Consider the following 20132-nt stretch of genomic DNA (forward strand, 5'->3'; position numbering starts at 1 on the left):
AGTGATTCAGTTGTAGAGCGTTCACCTCTGGTGTATGGTGTCCTTGGTTCAATCCCAGCTCGCGCCATGTAAGTTTTGTGGTGGATAAATACCATGTGTTTCGGTATTCTTGGGGTTCTCCCCTTTCTTCCAACTTTCTCCATTCCACTATTTCATTCATTACTCATCATCACCATCACCTTAAGCCTAGCTGGCTTAATCGTGGGACGTAAAACTCAAAGATTTCATGTCATTTTTTCTTTTCTTATGAAAACAATTAAATTCTATCATTTTATTTTTCTGAGAATATAGATGGAAATACTTGAAAATTATTTATCGTTTTCTCGGGTTCGGAACAACACCAGTTCAATATTATGTTGACATACTGCATTATATGGTGTTGGAGCTTTCTCCTGTAACTTCGGATACCCTCCAATAAAAAAAAAAAATGTGAATGAGCGCCTGAGATATGTGAGCGTACAATTTAAAATAAAATCTGAATCATCATAATGTGTTCAAGTTTGAAGGCTCTCACATCAGAAACGAACCTTGAAACTCATGTTCCAAAGATGTGTTTACTATCCACTAGACCAGCAAATAGGGCTGAAATTACTATTCAGATTTATATCCAAGGCCACCACACTTACTTGGAATCGAACAAGAGGCTACGTGACAGAAAGTGCGTGCATTAGTAACCTGACCATTTATCAAAATTGCTTACTCATCCCATATTATGAAGCCTGCAGAAAAGTAACTCCGATAAATGTATAGATAAATCCCCTGTTATCAAAGAAAAGAAAAAAAAATGTCATAAGCATGGGACGAGAAACTCCTTGTTTCAAAGCTATGAATTGTCATAAAAGCGAGCAATTCATACTAAGATATCCAGTCCAAGCTGTTCGAGAAATCTGACAAGAACTAGAATACATTTTACTTCAGTATCAATGTTTCCAATCTGAACTGTACTTGCTAAATAAATTTCGACCAAATACTTGGGGTTACCACTAGTAGTGAACTTTTGAGATCATCATAAGTTGAACGGTTGAACTAGCGTCGATTACCCGCTTCAATATCTATATATACTCTTAGTCAGTCACTTTCTTTTACTAATACTGAAGCGCTCTCTAATATCATTCATTTTCGATCATTTTATTTACATACCCCTCCGCTAAGTTATACGATGAAAGTGAAATGATAAAAAAACATTCCAGGCAATTATACTGAAAATTTGATCGAGTGGTTCAAGAGTTATTAAGTCACAAAAACAGTTACTTTCATTTTTACTTATATAGATTGATTAAATTATATCATGCTGAATTTATTACTGAGTTATTTATGTATAAAATAATATTATATAATATGAACAAAAGTGCCCGAGTCGTTTTTGAGAAAGTGTTCTGAAATTGATTTATTCCTGACAGTAAACTATACATTAGGCTGAAGAACAGATACCCAATAATCAGTTTTTCGGATTCGGAGTTGGTTCGATATGAGTTTATCGTCTCTTTCAGCATCGGGACCTTATAAGACATGGATTTACAGCTTAACATATGGGCCCGGGTCTTCCACGCCAAACTTACAGATACTGTGCACATAGTCGTGAGGGAGTTCACTACTTTTTCTATGTGGAAGGTCTATGAATCATGTATAATGACGACGCTGGAGGGGACAAGGGAGAGGGCGCCGCCCGGTGGTATCGTCCATCCTCGATTGCCACCTGGCATGTTGTATTTTAATGTAGGTTAAATAGTATAAATCTTATTATCTTATACAGAGAAAAATCCGTTCTCCAGACAGCGGTATATTGTACAAATATAAGGAATCCTCTTGCTTACTACAGAAATCAGTATGGAGCATACGTTATTCGTATGCTACATAGGCACTGCCCTTAGATATTACATCATGCTGTTGCAGGATGTCTGACATCTAACAGTTTTCCGTATATCACATACATATACTTATATTACCTTCGTCAGCTATATGTTATATACGTCCATTTGTATGTGAGATCCTGACGGCCTACATTGTTTCACACGGAAAGTATGTATAGATGGAACACTTATACGGAAAGCATCATAAAACATGCGTTTTCAGTTATACGTCTACTGTACGTTAAATCCAAAAATTACAGGAATTACGCATGTAACCTGTCTTTTTAAGTACGCCACCTACAATTATTTTTCTCAGTGCAAGTATACAAAAAGCTTTCTTCCAAAAAATGACTCTGTCCCTTCGCTTACCCTACCCTCATAGAAATTAGCACTGGCGTCGTCACTGATCATGTAAATCTGTTTAAACCTTTAATTCGATTATTACTTTTTCAATTCCCTACCGTCGTTCAAAAGTAAAAATTAATTTCAGAACAGTTGAAAATCCTTCTAAATATACGGCCGTATTTTCTAAAGGCACACTAAGAAAGGGCGTTGCGAATAATAATCATGGATTCTTAGAAAAAATGTGCAATAATTTCAGTACAATTTGAATGCACACATACATACACACAAATGTAATATTTCTTCTACACATCTACTTTCAAAAGAATACCTTCTAAGAAAAAGCTCACTGCATTCCACTGTCACCATTGTTCGTTAGAGGGAAAATTTTAATGAAAAAGTCAAATTTGTTGATCAAATGCTAATCCAAACACCTTCCTTCCCTCTCCGTTGTTCTGTTTTGTTTTTCAATTTAAGGAAACGAGGGAAGGGTATTATTTAATTTTTACTTCAGTCTTCCTCCGTTACTTTTAAAAATAAGTCAAGACTCACACTGGACGGGTGCAGTAGGGTGGAACGAAAATATTCGAACTTTTAAATTTTATTTCTAATAGTGTGGAAAGGTCACCTTTCGAGACAGAAAAGATAAAAATAAAAGTTTAGGGTAATCGGAGCATGCTTTGAAGTGCCGCAACTACGATAATGTTTTATAAATTTAAAATATCGAGTACTATTTCAGCCTCTTTCGCTCTTTTATTTGCACTATAAAAAACTATATTGTACTTGTTGTATCTATTTATTGATAAAACAAACTTCTGGAGTGGGAAGGTGGAGCAATTTAAATTTATGATGAAGTTAAAAAAAGTAAATCTTAAGTCTAAAATGAACGAAAAACATAATTTTTAAACGAAAAATCGCCGTATTCGAAGATAGAATTATTACTCATTATTCCTTCTTCTACCTCCAAAAAGTGTTTCTTTAATAATGGGAAACAACAAATATATTAAATGATTCTATAGTGCAAGTAAAAGAAGAGTGAAAGAGGCTGAAATGGAAGAAGAAATTTCATATTTGTAAAATTTATCGTCCCTGTGGCACCCCAAAGCATACTTCAATTACCCTGAAATTTTGTTTTATTTTATATTTTTTTTTTTACATCAAAAGGCAACTTTTCCACACTATTAGAAAGCAAATTGAAATATTCGAATTTTTTCGTTCCACTCTAGTGTGCAGTAGTGTTCTAAGCTTAAGCAGTCATATTGTTATGTTGCAAACAACCAGAAGTGCTCGCTCTTCCCACAGACTAAACACTATGGAACCTTGCAACCCATTACCGTAGTATTGGTTGTCTAACTTAAAGAGGCTTCTGAGATAATCTACTTGAATTTCCAGAACATGTGACCATCTCTATCTTGCTCAATCTATAAAAAATACTGCTTCGCTTAATCTAAGAAACGGCTTCGTACGCGTTCAGATCTGGTGGAGATTTGTGTACACAACACGTAGTGACTCTAGTGACTCTTTTCTATGTAAAACTCTGATCATAGATAGACATATACACCGTTTCTTTAAATATGAAGGGCCTGATTATGATTTACTTGATTTTTTTCGCAACATAGGCCGAGATGATTGGGACTAGGAGTCATATGGATGATATTTTGAAGGTACTACCCCAGTATTCATTTGGTGTGATCGAGAAGGAATAATGTGAAAGAAAATCTCAGTCAAGGAGAGCTGTCCGCATGTTTTGAACTACAATTTTAATGTGTAAAAAGTCATTAGTGTGGTACATTATATCAGAAACTATAGAAAAAGAATATGAAACTCGATTCGCATATGGTTTACTCTATGTAAGAGGACATAGCTTGTTTCACTCCCCCACCACCACTGGCGGGCACTGAGAACATGCTATTCACTACCAGTTTTGTATTTTTGAAATGCTTAAACGAAAGCTGAAACAGGTTCTGAAAATCTTGTGGCAATTAGGGATAACAGGTAGTATGATACAGAGATGGGCGTTTTCCCTATCCCTAAGCCTCACTCACACTCACCCTTAATCAATTACCTCACACTCAGACTCACCAGCCCTCACCCTCAATTATCATGCACGCTCACCCCTCATTCTCACCCTCAATCGACTCCTTCACACTTACACTCAGTCGACCCTTACACTCAATCATCTCCCTTGCACTAACACTACTCGCTTTCATACTAAAATATTGTTGATGACCTCATCTTCACCTACACTTAACCTCAATCTACTCACTCACTCACACTCACTCACCCTCACCCTCATCTAATAAAATGGAGCTGAGTAAGAATTAGGGCTGCCCTCTTGAGGGGAAAATTGAATGAGATTGAGCATCTCTGGTATATTTCTACGTTAGTTGAACATTCTCATGCTCATTGCTGAATAAGACATTCTACAACCCGTGTTAATTACAACTTCCGTTTTCCGTTTGTTTTAGATTATTTTTTCCTGACATTTTCTGCACGTATTATCTTTATTCGTAATATGGAATGTTTAGGATGTGGGTGTACATACAAAAGTTAATCAATTCTTTCATTAGATGCATCTTTAGCTGGTATGTAGGAAAAAAAAAACATGGCTGTGTTTTAATTTCTGCAGAACCTATTGTTTCATCCTTTTAATAATTTGTGTTCTTCTTCGGGTTACACATGATGATGATGAAAACGTTAGTTACAAGTTAGTTTCGTTGCGTGTTTTGTCTGCTTTGTGTAGCTATATTAAAAATAAACGAGGCATATAACAAATGATTTTGTGTGAGAGATAAAACGAACAAAGGTATTACTTTTGTATGGTTCTAGAAATAGGGCTATATGCATATGGATCGTTCACAGCACAAGAGAATTAAGTACAGTTACCAAATTTCTGACATAAAGAGAGAACGTTCGTATGCTCCGTTTAAATATATGGAAAAACTAACATTGCTTTTACATTACGAGACTTGTTTACAATATTTGGACATTAATCTTTAAAACTCTTCAAGAAGCTTGAGATAGAGATTTTAAAGATGAAATATATACAAAGAACAGTCACAAAGTGGACTTGATTCTCTTTTGCGCTGAACGCACCACATGTGTCCCGGTTGCACAATGATTTTGTGTCTAATATAAGAACTCGTGAGGATGTAAAAGCAAAATTGCCAATGTTATCCGTTGTTTCATTACCGTATATACGTAATTAACAATTATATACATGCTGTTGAAACTCCAATACGTCGTATACATGCTGTTGACTTTACATTGCATGGGTAATTTTTTTTTCAGCTGAAGTAATAGAAATGGAAGAGAATTGATATTAGTATTCATTACAGATGTAAAAAAAAAAAGACAATTTCTGTAGGGCGAAGGTTTCTCCTATAAAAAGCTGTTACAAAACAGAAATGTTCGCTTTTTGATTTTGTATGACTTCCTTGTTCAAGTACCACTTTTGTATTCCTGTAGTGGATTCTACAATTAAGAAATTGTGTGTTACAACATGCAGTACTTGTGACTCCTAAGTTCAGCCCAGAACTGTTTTTCTTGATTGGTTTCCAGCAAGTGTATGTTATATAACCACCATATCACCAATGTCGTTTTGGTTGCCTAACCATCTTATCAAGTACCTTGATGTATGTGTTTTATTGATTTCCTAAATGCAGATTGGCAGGTAAGAAAAGTGTATAAAACAAGAAGCAGATACAAAAGTCATTGCCTTACTTACATTACATTCTTTGTTTATTATGAGCTGCAGAGACTTTAATATACAAAGTTAAATCTATGAACTTTTATATTGGGTATGACATTAGTCTAACATCATTATTCACACAATTTCTTCTTTCTTTACTGTTACATCGTGTGAAAATTTTTGATGTAAGAAATTTATAGATAGCGCTTTAAAAGTTCTTTCTCTCAAATTTAAGCGGCATCAACAAGTTTTAAATAATGAGCTATTAGTTTATTCGTAAATTTTAAATAATAATTTTGTTCCACAAAATCTACTACATTTTCAGAACAGTTGTTGCTAAAACTCGTATTATACTTTTGTTTTAAATACTAAAAGTATACTAAATACTAAATACTATATTATTTTATTGTAAATACTAAAATTTTCCGGAAAGTGAAATACTTTTGTTGTTACATATTGACTTAGTAGCTTCTATAAACAATTCGTTGTGAGAACTACGTGTACTTATTTGCACTGCTACCGTGCTGTCGAATGACTGATTTTCATTCATTCTTGAATATTTTTCAGGATTTTCTTTTCAGAATGCGGTAACTAAATGTTTTTCTCCTGTTATAATGGGGAAATCAAAGTGAAATGTACTGTTTCCAACACAAAACTTAAAAAGAATTTGGAAAAGCCCAAAATTTAGCAGTCAGACAAGCCACTGAAAAAAAAAAATATTTATTTAGGGTAGCGTTTTTCTTAACCATTGCATCTGTAATATTCATATTTAGGGATGAACGTTGTGTTTCATGCGTCATCATTATGTACAGATGAATATGTTTATTGAGGAGTAACAACGAAAGACACGTAGGGTCTAATGTTTGAAATTTCAGAACTAGGATTAAAATAAGCAGTGTGGCATCGTACAATTTTAAGCGTTTCGATACAAATATTATATACAGAAGGAGTTTAGTGGGTCCTCAGGGGCTGAACTAGGCAGCGATATTCTAGGGGAACTCTCAGCACGTCCATCATCATACATATAACTAAGTAACTCTATGGCCTATGGAACCCGGTGGTTCAATGCCGCGTTCACAAAAGCTCTCCACTGACTTCTATCCTTAGCTAACTGCATCCAGTTCCTACTCTGTATTCCAATCTCTGCGAGATCCATCTTAATATTGTCCTCCCATCTGCGCCTAGGTCTTCCTAATGGTCGTTTTCCGATTGGTCTTCCAGTCAAGACTTTGAAAGCGTCTCTACTTTCTTCCATTCTCGCTACATGACCCGCCCATCTAAGCCTCCTAGACTTGATGATCCTAACAATGTTGGGTAAACCATATAAATTATGTAGTTCCTCGTTATGAAGTTTCCGCCATTCCCCATTCCCGATCCTCTTGGGTCCGAATATTCGTCTCAGGATCTTGTTTTCAAATACTTTCAGTCTGTGTTCTTCCCTCAGAGTAAGTGACCATGTTTCGCAGCCATACAGAACTACAGGCATGATTATAGTTTTGTATATTTTAAGTTTCAAATTGGTCGACAGAATTCGCGACGACAAGAGATTTTGAACCGAATAGTAACACGAATTCCCTGCTTTTAGTCGACATTTAATTTCTCCGTGAATATGATTTTCCTCTGTTAATATTGATCCTAGATATTTTAAAGTATCCACTTTATCAAAAGTATTATTTAGTATTTTAACGCATCCATAATTTGCTGTATTCCGGTCCCGACGCACTTCCATGTATTTAGTGCATTTACTTCTAAACCCCCATGTCCCTGCAAGCGTTTAATAAGATCTCTGCATTTCTTTGTATTGTTCTATCATCTCCTGTTAAATTTACCTCATCAGGATATGCCATAACCTGATGAATACCGTTCAACTGTAAGCCCTGGTTGCTATCTTTTACATCATACATATACCCTAACTTAAAACATACAACACTGAAAAGAAAATAGTCTATACATTTTATTTGCATCATACACCAATGAGAATTTTAAAATTAAATTTCTATAATACGGAAAGTATAACATCGTTGTCTTCCGACGAAAAGTTTATGGAGCGTGGCCAGCTTGGATACTCGTGGCTCGCTGAGCGCAGTAGACGGTTGCTGGTGATTGGCTACCCTCTTATTACACCCCCAGTGACGAGCAAGTCTAAGTGCGGGAAGCGAACAACGTTATATCTTCTGAACTATAGTTTTACATTCCACGCGTGTTCCCTCTAGAATCAAGGAGCAAATGTGAGAATTTTGGCCTTTTGCACTCTGAGTAATATATGGTATGAGGTCTATTACCTGTCGTTCACTTTAGCCACATAATATTTACGGTACGTTTACGTTTTACTATACAAAGGTATCTTTGTAGGTTTAGTTTTTTTTTTAAATTTTTTTATTTTAGAGTAAAAATTTCAAGTACGAAACCAAACAAAACGTAAAACGTTACAATAATAATTTATATATAAAAAATAATTGTTCCAAAGATTGATTTTCTTGCGACCCCTCTGAGTTCTTCGGCCCGAGACAGCTTGTCTTGTTTGCCTAATTGGAAATCGGTTCTAAATTAGAAAAATGATTATTGGAAATTAATTATTATTAAATAATGGATGGATTAAGAATATTGAAGAAATCTTTAGAAAATCCACGGGCACGATGTTGTCCACCACACGCTTACATGGGCTGAGCCAAACTAGGGAATCCTCTCGATAAAGGCGCGTACTCTACCAGTGAGCTACGGCTCCATCAATGACAATCTTATTTTGTATTACAGTAGAAACTCGATTAACCGTCACCCTCGGAATCGGGACCATGACGGTTAAGCGAATAGACGGATAACAGTAATATCGTTATAAACCTCTACAGTAAGTAGATTTAAAAGATTCTGGAAGAAATAAATAACCTTATACAAGTGAATAATACATGTTTATACTGTATTTAAAGTACTGTACTGTACTTACATACAAGAGAGTATGTAAGTACAGTGTATACGCATGACTATTTCAGTCCATTTCGCATACACTTTATTCCGTGCTCTGCACGGCGCACGGCGTCAACTACGGCACATTTAAAGTACAGTACTGTCCGGAGCAGTGACGGATAACAGAGAGTGACGGTTAATCGAGTTTCTACTGTACTTGTTAATCTCTAATGCATCGATGTAGTAAGAATATTAATTTCAGCGGAGTTGGGTTCTATTCCCGGTGAGGACAGAAATGTTTTGGTGAAATATAGAAATGGATGGAACACTTGAAGTTAGCTGAAATAAAAGGTAGTATGCTTGGTTTCAGGAAACCGAATAGAATTGCACTCTTGGTCGTTCAGCGAATCGCAAATCACCCAATTGAATGTGCTCCTTCTTAAAACGCACCCTTAACATTTTTTCAGGATGTAAATAGAGCTTGGAAATAATTTGCTTCTTTGTAACATTAATCCACTTCTAAATAATGATTTTTAGCAAATAAATAACAGCAAGGTGATACGTCTTTCGAGAAAGTGAAACTAGCAGAAACTGTAAATCTACATTTTGATGGATTGTAGTTTCGTACGGAAAAATTTTGAGATATGGTTACGAAAGGTTCCAATTTCTTGGGAATAGTCTCCATATTTACTCTATCCCAGGATGTCCCAGAATCCTCTAATGTCACTCACAATCACATTCTATAATTTCTTGTTTTACTTTATATGGATTTTTATATAAATACAAATAACGATAAAATATTATGTGTGTAAATTTTATTTAGAAGTTCATGTGAAGAAAAAAAATTTAACTGTCGTTTTCATTTAGAAATTGTTGGTTGATTGGTGTAAAAGGTTTATGTGAGAAGCAACTCTGTGTTTATCTCTCAATCTATTTTATTTGTAATTTCAGAGTAAATAAGAGCTACAAGTGATAATTATAAACTATATAATTTTTATGCAGGAAGTCAGACATTGGAAGTATTCAGGGATTCTATAGAAAAACTAGTAACCTTAGTTTAAGAGAAGTATATAATAGTCATTTTTATTAAATCTATTTCTTTATATATGGGTCACTGCATATAGGCCTATATATTTATATATATATATATACAGGGTGCGGCACGTAAAACCGGCCCGTAAAGTGAACACATAAAATGAAATGTAATGTATTGAATATGACTACTCACCTTCACAGCAGGTGCTGACAGTGTCCTCCGCCCACTTCAACACACATGTGAGCACGATTGAGGAGATTCATATATACCCTTGTCAGTTCTTGTGTTGTAATGCTATTGGTGACATCCTGGATCCTGGTCTTGAGTTCTTCAATTGTGTGTGGATTTGTTTCGTATACTCTTCCCTTTAAGAGTCCCCATAAGTAAAAGTCACACGTGGACAAGTCTGGTGACCGAGGAGGCCACAAGCCTTTGCTGATTGTCCTCTCTGGTGTAAACATCTCATGCACAAGGGACAATGATGCAGCTGATGTGTGGCATGTTGCACCGTCCTGCTGAAAGTAACATAACTGACGCTCCTCTTCGGTCAAGTGTGTATAAAACTCCTCCAGGATTCCCATATACACGTCACTGTTCACTGTCGTCTCAAAGAATATGGGCCCAATAACGCGTGTGGCGGAAATGGCACACCAAACACCAATCTTCTCATCATGCAAGGGTACCTGGTGGATTGCGTGTGGATTTTCTGTTGACCAATACCGGTTGTTTTGGGAATTTACGTACCCAGACAGGTGGAACCACGCCTCGTCACTCATGATGAGCATTAGTGGATCCAAGAAACCACTGGCAACATTGCTCAACAGCCATGAACAGAAATGCACCCTCTTCTGCAGGTCAGGCTCCTTCAGTTCTTGCACAACACTTATCCGGTACGGTTTTAACTTCAGTCTCCTTAAAACACGTCTGCAACTTCTCTTACTCGCATGAACCTGTTGACTCAATCTCCTGGTTGACTTTCGAGGACTTCTTGTCATTATCTCCTCCACCTGCATCTTTAATTCAGATGTGCAGACAAATGGTAGTCTGTTCCTGGGAGCATTTTCAACCGATCCTGTACGCCGCCATTTTTCAATCAATTCCTGAATGGTGCTTTTTGCTGGCACAGAACGTCCTGGAAATTTCTCCCGAAACAAATTCTTTGTTTTCACAAAAGATCCAGTGAGAATGAACCCTTCGACAATGGCAACACGCTCGGGTATCGAATACGGCATTATCACACACTGACACTCACCCGGCTTAACACAACGAGGCCTTTTTCTCAACTGGTTTCGACAAGTTTCACTGGCTGCGGCTGCTCGTGACTGCTGCAGGTCACGTAAGTCGACCCGACCTCGACACGCCATCTCTTGGTAGGAAGGTAGATTATTTAAGTGTTGCCAAAAACACAATATACCAGAATATTACGACGGGCCGGCTTTACGTGCCGCACCCTGTATATATATATATATATATATATATATATATATATATATATATATATATATATATATACAGTGGCGGATCCAAGGGGGCTATAGCCCCCCTTGACGCTCAGATATACACAGGATAAAATGGGCTTCAATCCTGTTTTACACTGGATAAAACGGCAAAATATGGTTTAGCCCCTCCCTTGATCATATCCTGGATCTGCCCCTGTATTAATATATATATATATATATATATATATATATATATATATATATATATATATATATTCTAGTCAATGTATAGATGCAAGTGGGGTGTGACATTACTTATAGTTGGAGACGATTTGTGTTAGAATTTCTGCAATAAATTTTTAAAATACTTGTTTGTCCTGTGCTCTTTCAATAAGTATTATTTAATAGTCCTCCCCCTGTCCTAGTGCCTAGCATCTTATACACATGATGCTTGGTTCCATTCATGGTGAAAAAGGATTGAATGGATTGCTGTGATTTGGATTTTACTTTAAGTTGCGGGTCCACATCTCATATGGCCTCAATGTTGAAAGGAACACTAAACTTCAAACAAACAAACAACATATATTTAATGTCAACTACAAATAAAGATGCTAATAGGGATTAAAACAAGAATATGTGCAATATATTCTTAGAAATACTGAATATTCATTTGATGAACTGTGGGTTGAGTCATACGAGGTCTCACAATTGAGTTCGGGAAATGGTCTTAGAAAAAGGCGGTACATCTTTCATTGCTAAATGACAGTACGACTACCTTTGAGTATCATACCTTGGTAAGGTTCTTGCTGAGAACAGCGTCAAGCTCGTTCTTTAAATAAATTTTGAAACTTTTCTGTCTTCAGGAGTGTTCGAAACGTCATTAAAGTGTATTTCGTTCCATATTTTCTTTTTCGTCATGTAAAGAAATTAATCATTGTGTTGAGATCAAAGAGTAAGGAACTGTTCCAACTGAGTTATTTGTTTATACTGGCTAAAATCTTCCTCAGACATAGAGACAGCGCCACGTGAGCTGGTGCATTTTTCATCGGTGAACAGTACCGTGCCTGAGGGGGGGAGGAAAGCGGGGCGACGGAGCCGGACACAGAAGTAAGGGGCGCAAAATTCGGGAGAAAAATGGAAAAAGAGGGGGAAATTACTTGGAATATATTATGTGTGGGGACGCTGTCGTATACTCTTGCCCCGGGCGATGATTTTCCATGGCACGGCACTGTCGGCGAGCTTCTTTAGGACCATACCAGATCAAAATCCTTTTTATGTCAAGATTTTTACTTAATGTTACTTGCTCTATTATACTTCTAACAGCCAAGTCGATGGTTTTGACATATAATTCGATGAATTTCCCAACGGTTACATCAATTCTGCTCGTTACTGCTCAAGCTGATCTCTGTTTATCAATGAAGCTCTTTCTGCCTCAGAAAAAATGTTTAATCTGTTGGTACACTGTTATTTTATTCATGAATTTATCAAAAAGTTTGGCTAACAAAGCTGTCGTTGCTTTCTCATTTTTTCAGGCTTAACAAGAAATTTAACGTTTGTTCCGTGCTAGAATTGAATCATTGAAACACTAGCGGTAGCGCAGAAGTACATGCAGCACCATTCAGGAAGACACCGCTACAAGTTGTCATGAACACATCTTTGAAACATTGATATACCAATGTTAAGAAACTACCGAATTCTTTATATGTGATGTGGGAAGTGAAGAGGAACGTCTTTTGTCTGGGAAGGAAGATTTGATTCATTGTCACATTTGTATTCAGCACTAAATTATGAATAGATTGATTTACACTTCAAAATTATTATGTTTTTCTTGCGAACTACCGGTATAAAAATATCAAAAGCCTGATGTCCTTACCTCGTGTAATTGGATTTGCATCGTATTTCTTGCCCCCTAGTCCATATTTAAACCATTGAGACTGGTAGAGGACTTACAAAAGTTTCATAATCAGCGGGAAAGAAAAAATCATAGTTTTTGACCTAAGGTGTTAAAAATTCTTATACTGAACATTTTACTTCCCCTAAAAGAGGTCCGTCTTGGCTTTCCGCTGATGAAACGCACGGTGACAAGATCAAAAACTTAATTGTCGGACATCGCAATCAACTTATATCCTAAACGTACATTAATAAGGCGTTTAGACTACAAGTTTACTACAAGTTTTGTCTAACTTGAGGAGGCCTGAGAAAAGTGACGACATCAAGAGGCGAGTAGAGAATTTTTTAGGGGAGGAGAGCAGTCCTTTTTTGTATACCGAGAATAATAATTTTACATTACTTAATCCACATTATAATACAACATGTGTGGGACATACCTATAGCTACGAAGAGCACACAACTACGGGCCCACAAAATTTAGTCGTGGTTCCCAATTGAAAGATCAACACAAATTGCTTGATGTGTTTTAAATCAGGTTTATTAATTTAGAAATGTCGTTCATCAATCGGTGTTAGTTTCCGTTGTTTAGGGGCTCAAATAGGGCAAAGGTTGAAATACCGAGGGCAACCGGGAGGACACAAAATAACCAAAACTTAAATTAACAAGGACTTTTAACTAGTGACGAACCTATCCTGAGGCCGGGAGTCCAAGGCTTACCAGTTTTTTGAGTCACTAAAATAAGTTAAGCTACATTGAGAAAAAAAGGACTAGGATTTCCGTGTGGATACATCGTATTTACGCGGGTGCGCTCCTTAAATAATGTAATTTCATGTATAAAATTACAGCAGGTGGGAACACCATGCCAAGTCTGGAGTTCGGCGTCGAACTAGACTCGCTGTGATTGGATAATTTTATTCACATGATTGATTTCGTGTTAAAAACTATTACTCTCGTAAGGTAGGGAGTCACAGATTTAGAAAGAACCAAGAGGGGACACTCGTAGGAAGGCAGTAACAACATTATATACCTAAGTTACCACCGTCGGAATGGGTATGGCGTTAATTCTAGATTTGAAATGGTGGTCCCACAATACAAAATTTTCGCTGGACGGTGGTGTAGATCGTACTACTGATGAAACAACATTACTTAATGTGGTGACGCGCGTAACCTGGTAAAAACAGCATTTAAATGCCGACTGGATTATGCATTTTTCTCCGTGTATTATTTATATACATTTGGAAGTCTATAGTAAACTAATAATGGTCTGGATTCTGACAGCCCCCCTCCAGGATTTACCTTCTAGATCCGCCACTGCTTTAACCTAATCTCAACATTATTCACTGATAAGGCATTTACACTAGGTGTGGTTTGCCTGACGAGTGGGGAAAAAGGGGATCTGAAAAGGTAGAGGGACGCATGACGTCACCCCGTTCCCCGTGCCTATCTTTACCCATTGTAATTTTTTAGGAAGTGAGGAAGGCCATAGATATTTTTTGGAAGTGAGCAGACGACGTCCCCCTCACTTTTAACCCTGTGCTTGACAAAAGCATTTAGAATAAATTCTAAGATGTATTACATAAGAACAGCACATATTCTGAATTAAATCATTATTTATTTTGTTCAACTATCGAATCTCACTAGATTACACTGAATATGTAAAACATATTTTTGGTGAGGAGAGTGACCATACTAACGAACGAAATGCGGCATTTCACAACTGCAATTAAAACCATACTTTAATTCATGCGCAGACTAGTGATTTTTTAAAATTAACTCGATACTCCATAATTGTTCCTAGATAAGCGTATTATAATTGTGGTCCGCGTCACCCGAATTGGCGTGTGGCATTAGCCAATAAGCTCGCAGTGCACTGTTACTATACCTTCAGGGAGGAATCTAATCATTCATAATTGATTTTGTTCGTATTTATAGACAATGGACAATTATGAATGATTAGATTGCTCCCTGAAGGTTTAGTAACAACGCACTGCGAGCTTATTGGCTGATGCACGCCAATTCGGGTGACGCGGAGTTTTTTTTTAAAAAAAACATCATATAAAAAAAACTTTTGTTAAGTGGTTTGATTCGATAATCTTAGATGGCGCTAACAATTTAAACTCTGGATTCAAATAGAAGGGTACCGTAAACTTTTTAAAAAATCACATTTTTAAAACAAATATTGCTCATAATAGACTTGTGAATTGATATAGAAAGTTCTTAATTTTGAACAAACTAACGTTATCTAAAGAATAATTCTTTCAAATTTCAAAGTATATTATTTTGGATGGGTGTTTATATTTCCTCATCTAAAGTGAGTGTAGATAAGTTTGTTAATCTAGTTGGGAATACTGAATGCTATTTACATTAAATATCGGGCCATGGAGATTCAGTAGATAATATACAAAGCAAGTTGTCAAGAGCAAAAGCTACAATTTAGAACAGTATTCCGCAACCGAGAGATCTTGGGAACCAAAGACTTACTCAGTCCAATCTACGCAAGTACAGTTTCTTGCAGTAAATGATCTACCGGTACCACCTACCATATCGCGAGGTTTGAGGATATGCACTCAAAGATCCGCAAGAATTAAACCTTCATGAATTAAGGTCTATTGGGCTTTCTACAGCACTGCTCAAGCATAACATGGAAGAAAACAGATTCGAAACTGAAATCCATGGTTATACATATTACTCAGACCACTCAATATACGTCACTTGTATTTCAGACTAATATAATAGATGTGTTGGTAGCAGGGATTCCGCCAGACCCCCCAATGGAGGGGTGTCACTCCCCAAACTTTCTGTAACACCCTCCAAGCTTCTGCGAACGAGCCCGCATAAAGCATGTTTAGGTTATAAAGTGGTGTTACAATGTGTGAAAATGTGAAGAAGCGGTTGACGGTTCAGAGGAGAGTGTCAAAATATGCATCATCATCAAGACTATTAATACATTTCTGGATATATGAGTCACATTTGAATTCTCTATAAATTTAAACGAATTAAGACAGTGGAGTAACTACAATGGAGCGAGTGGAACAGTTGCTCCAGGGACAGGGCGCACAGTCAAAGGGCACCAGCGTCAAAAAAAGATACGCTATGACTATTAACAGTAATTGGTAACAGCCGATACCGAGGACGGATCCAGGAATTTTTGAGGAGGGGACCAGATATTTTTCGATATTTGGTTCGCTGGGAGGCAGCATTGAGGAAAGCTATGTTGTTCAGCACGAGAGAATCTAGGATTACCATGAACTGAAAACGCATACATTATCTGTAATGAGTGGAGAGTGCACTCAGAGGTTTTCTTTTGAGAAAAATTTTAAAACTTTTTTTCCACAGCCATTGAACAAACGCTTCATTAGGGACAAATTTATATATTTTACTCTTCATGGAGGGGGTCGCGAGCCCCACGCTTCCTTTCTAGATCCCCACTGGGCCATAACCGGACAATCGTCACTGCAATGTTTATCTAGCTAGCTGCCTAATGAAAGTTTAGCATAATGAGTCATTGCAATCAGCGCTGCGCGCCCCCTCTCGGGTTCCAGCCATATTATATATACAGGGTGTAATATAAATGGACGGCCAAAAGTGACGGGGCGATAGCAGATATCCAAATAAGCATAAATGTTCCTATAAACATGGGTTCTATGCCGCTTCATTTCCGAGATACAGACTGTTCAATTGTCGAGTCCCTCCAATGGCTAAATATGAGAAAGTAAATGCAAATGTTCAATATTACAGGAATAATACAATCAAGTGGAATTATGCATGTGCAAATACATTTATACTAACATAGTGAATGAAACTAATCAACATATGAGGTTATTGAGTTGTCAATGTTGCCAACCTGGTACAAAGTGTTATGTTTTCAAATAACATTAGACATCCGCAGGTTAGCATATGATCGCTGACATCAAAACGTTAAACGTGGGGCAGATTCCGCTTCGTTTTCGAAAGACATGGCAATTGCGATGCAAACAATAAAATTGCATTACAAATTATGATGCATCTAAGACACAATCATACTATAGCCTTTCCTCCGTGAGAAAAGGTTATATATATACGTTTACCTTTAGGTTCGTTCTTTTTTGGTTCTCACGAACACATACCAATGATCTATGAATTGAAGACAAAAGTGAAATGAAATCTTTCAGTTTTACGTCCCACGTTTATACTGGTTGGCTAAAGGAGAAGGTGCTGATGAGAAATGAATGCAAGGTGGAATAAAGAAACTGAGAAAAACCCACGAACACCACAAAGCCCACTTCGCGCGAACCAGGGACCCCGCGCACCAGAGGTCAACGCTTTACCACTGAGCCGCTATGCACCCCGATTAAACACTATACTACTTGAGACTGGCTGTCGAATTGACGACAAAATAACAATGTGCACCTCTACATTTTATAACATAATGAAAATAAAGCACCTCAATGATATTTCGAAATGGAATACCTCTGCTTACTTTTTGGAAATTAGATAACAAGCGCAAAAAGTAAGTTTATCAATATCCTCCTTTCCTGCCATCAGTTGTATGAAGCTCTGGTAAGTAATTCATAAATTACACATGTACATAAATATTTCATAGTGTTGATCCAGAAATGTACTTTGCTAGTTGGTCAAAGATAAGTAATATTCGGTTTAAAACTTTAAAAAAGGGAATATCTGGAATTTTTCCGAATTCCTGAAAGTGAAAATTCCGATTCCGAAACATTTTGGCCATCTCTAATGTATTTAGAAAATTCCAGATTTCGTAAAAGTTACGGAATTCATAAAATTCCGTAATTTTTACGAAATACAGAATTTTCTAAATTCAGGATATATTCTGAATTCCGGATTTTTTCCGAATTCTGGAATTTTTTTACCTTATTTTCCGGATTTCGGAAAGTAAAAATTCTGGAATTGACCACCCGTATATATTTGATCCGTGACCATATTTAATATGTATTACAATAATTACATCATGAAATTAATTTTAGTAGGCTCCCAATGAAATAATCCAGGCTACATACCTGTCTGAGAGTCAGTCGGGAGGTAGAAGATTCCGTTCGGGTGCGCTAGTCCCCTGCCCCCTCTAGCGTTGTCACTGCCTGAGACACTATATTTTTGATGAATTTTAAAATCACTTGCATTCCCTTAGAATACACATATTAAAAACTCTAAATAGCGTGCCGTACAATCTACAGTTACTTAGAAGTAGGCCTAATAAACGGTTTGTATTTGTATAGTACACAAACATTCAGCTTTTGTATATAAGGCAGTATTTTAAATATTTCTGCTGTTGCAAAAATAATTATAATTTAACGATTGCAATATGAAAAGCAATTTAAAGTAATCAAATCGAAACACTGTAAGAACATATATGTAACAATGAAGTATTGTTTTTTTTTACATAGTAACGAAAGATATTCACACACTAATTAGTTTTTGCAGGATTTTTATGTAGGAATACAGCAAACATTAACATTACGCTTCAATCGTCCTCGTACATTTCTAGCCAACGTATGTTACTTAATGCTTAGTCATAGAAATGAGAAATGTATTGTACAATCAAATATGGATAATAACTTCATTAAACTTGGCATTGAGTTGAAAGAAGTTACAAAAAACATTTGGAAATTAATTTCCGTGAAGAACAATAAAATTTGGTGCCATCTGTTATATTTTCTTTAGTTTGCAGCTTGGAATCTGTTTTTCCTTAAAACAAAAAGTATCTGTTGGGTGCAGGTCTAAAGAAACGTTCTGTCACGGACTGTTTAATATGACAAAATATAAACTATTTAATGTAGTACAGAGAAGCAGAAATGATGGTTATCACTTACACATGAAGAACTTAAAAGCATGCAAAAATCTGCGAAGAAAATGATCCTTTAATTCATCTTCAATCTGCAATGGAAATGACGGAGTTGGTAGAATAACGGAATTCAAGTCAAACAGACGAAGAAGAACTTCTCGTTTCTAAAAATGTAAATAAATCATCTGAGTACGAAACTTGAAGCATTTTTGGATCTAAAGATATATGAAGGAAGATAGCCGAATATCGCCAGATTATGTGGAATTAATCTTGATGTCGTAGAATTAATTTTATCGATTGTTCTTTTGAAATTTATGTTTTCAATAATTCATAAATTTTACAAGAAAGTATCATGTTTTACCGTATTTGTATTATATATGGTCTATATTTGAGATTAAGACCGAGTATGACTAATGCTTTGCTTAAAGACTTACTCTAAGAGATAAAATCTACGAATGTTAGTAGACGCCATAATCATTATAGGTTTCCTTCTTCGGAACATGTAAGTAGAGTTGATTCGGCTTTGTGTTAGGTAAGTTTTGTGTACAATATGTAACTTTGTCTTGTCTAAGTTGAGATTATTTAATAAAACTTATTCGAGTCATGTACAGTATAGGTTAATCAATAGTACAAACCCTGAAATATACTTACTACTAGAGTACTAAAATGCATATTAAAAGCAGGCAAAAAATTGATTTTTTCAGTTATGAGAATTCATTGTTTTACTTATAAAGAATTTCAATCCCATGCAGTAGAAGTAATCATTAAGTTTCCAAAAAAGGAGACACGTTATATTTCATGAAAACGGGAGAGGTTAAAGAAATATACCATAAAACATTTCCTTATTCTTGATTGGTTTCAACTCAAGCAGCAGGCCGTATTGGGAATTTTCTAAGCACAGACCCTGTTTCATGAGAGTTGGATAATCTTAAAGAAATATTTTCATTAAGCCTGCTCGATTTTCAGATTTAAAGATGACTGAGATTACTCCACAATTCTGATTATTTCAAGCGCAAGCTATTGGGAAACCAGAAAGAAAGTACATGCCATATTCCATAAAAATCGAGTAATTTTCAAGAAGTTATATAAAAAAGTTGAATTTACCTCTTTCTTACTGGTTGAGTGAGTCTCATTGGACTCATCAACACAGATATTCTGGCATTATTGACAGGTCACTTGCTGCAACTGAGAAGCT

The sequence above is a fragment of the Thermobia domestica genome, chromosome 5 (genome assembly GCF_964235325.1).
Source record: "Thermobia domestica chromosome 5, izTheDome1.hap1.1, whole genome shotgun sequence".
In the NCBI taxonomy this organism is placed as follows: Eukaryota; Metazoa; Arthropoda; class Insecta; order Zygentoma; family Lepismatidae; genus Thermobia; species Thermobia domestica.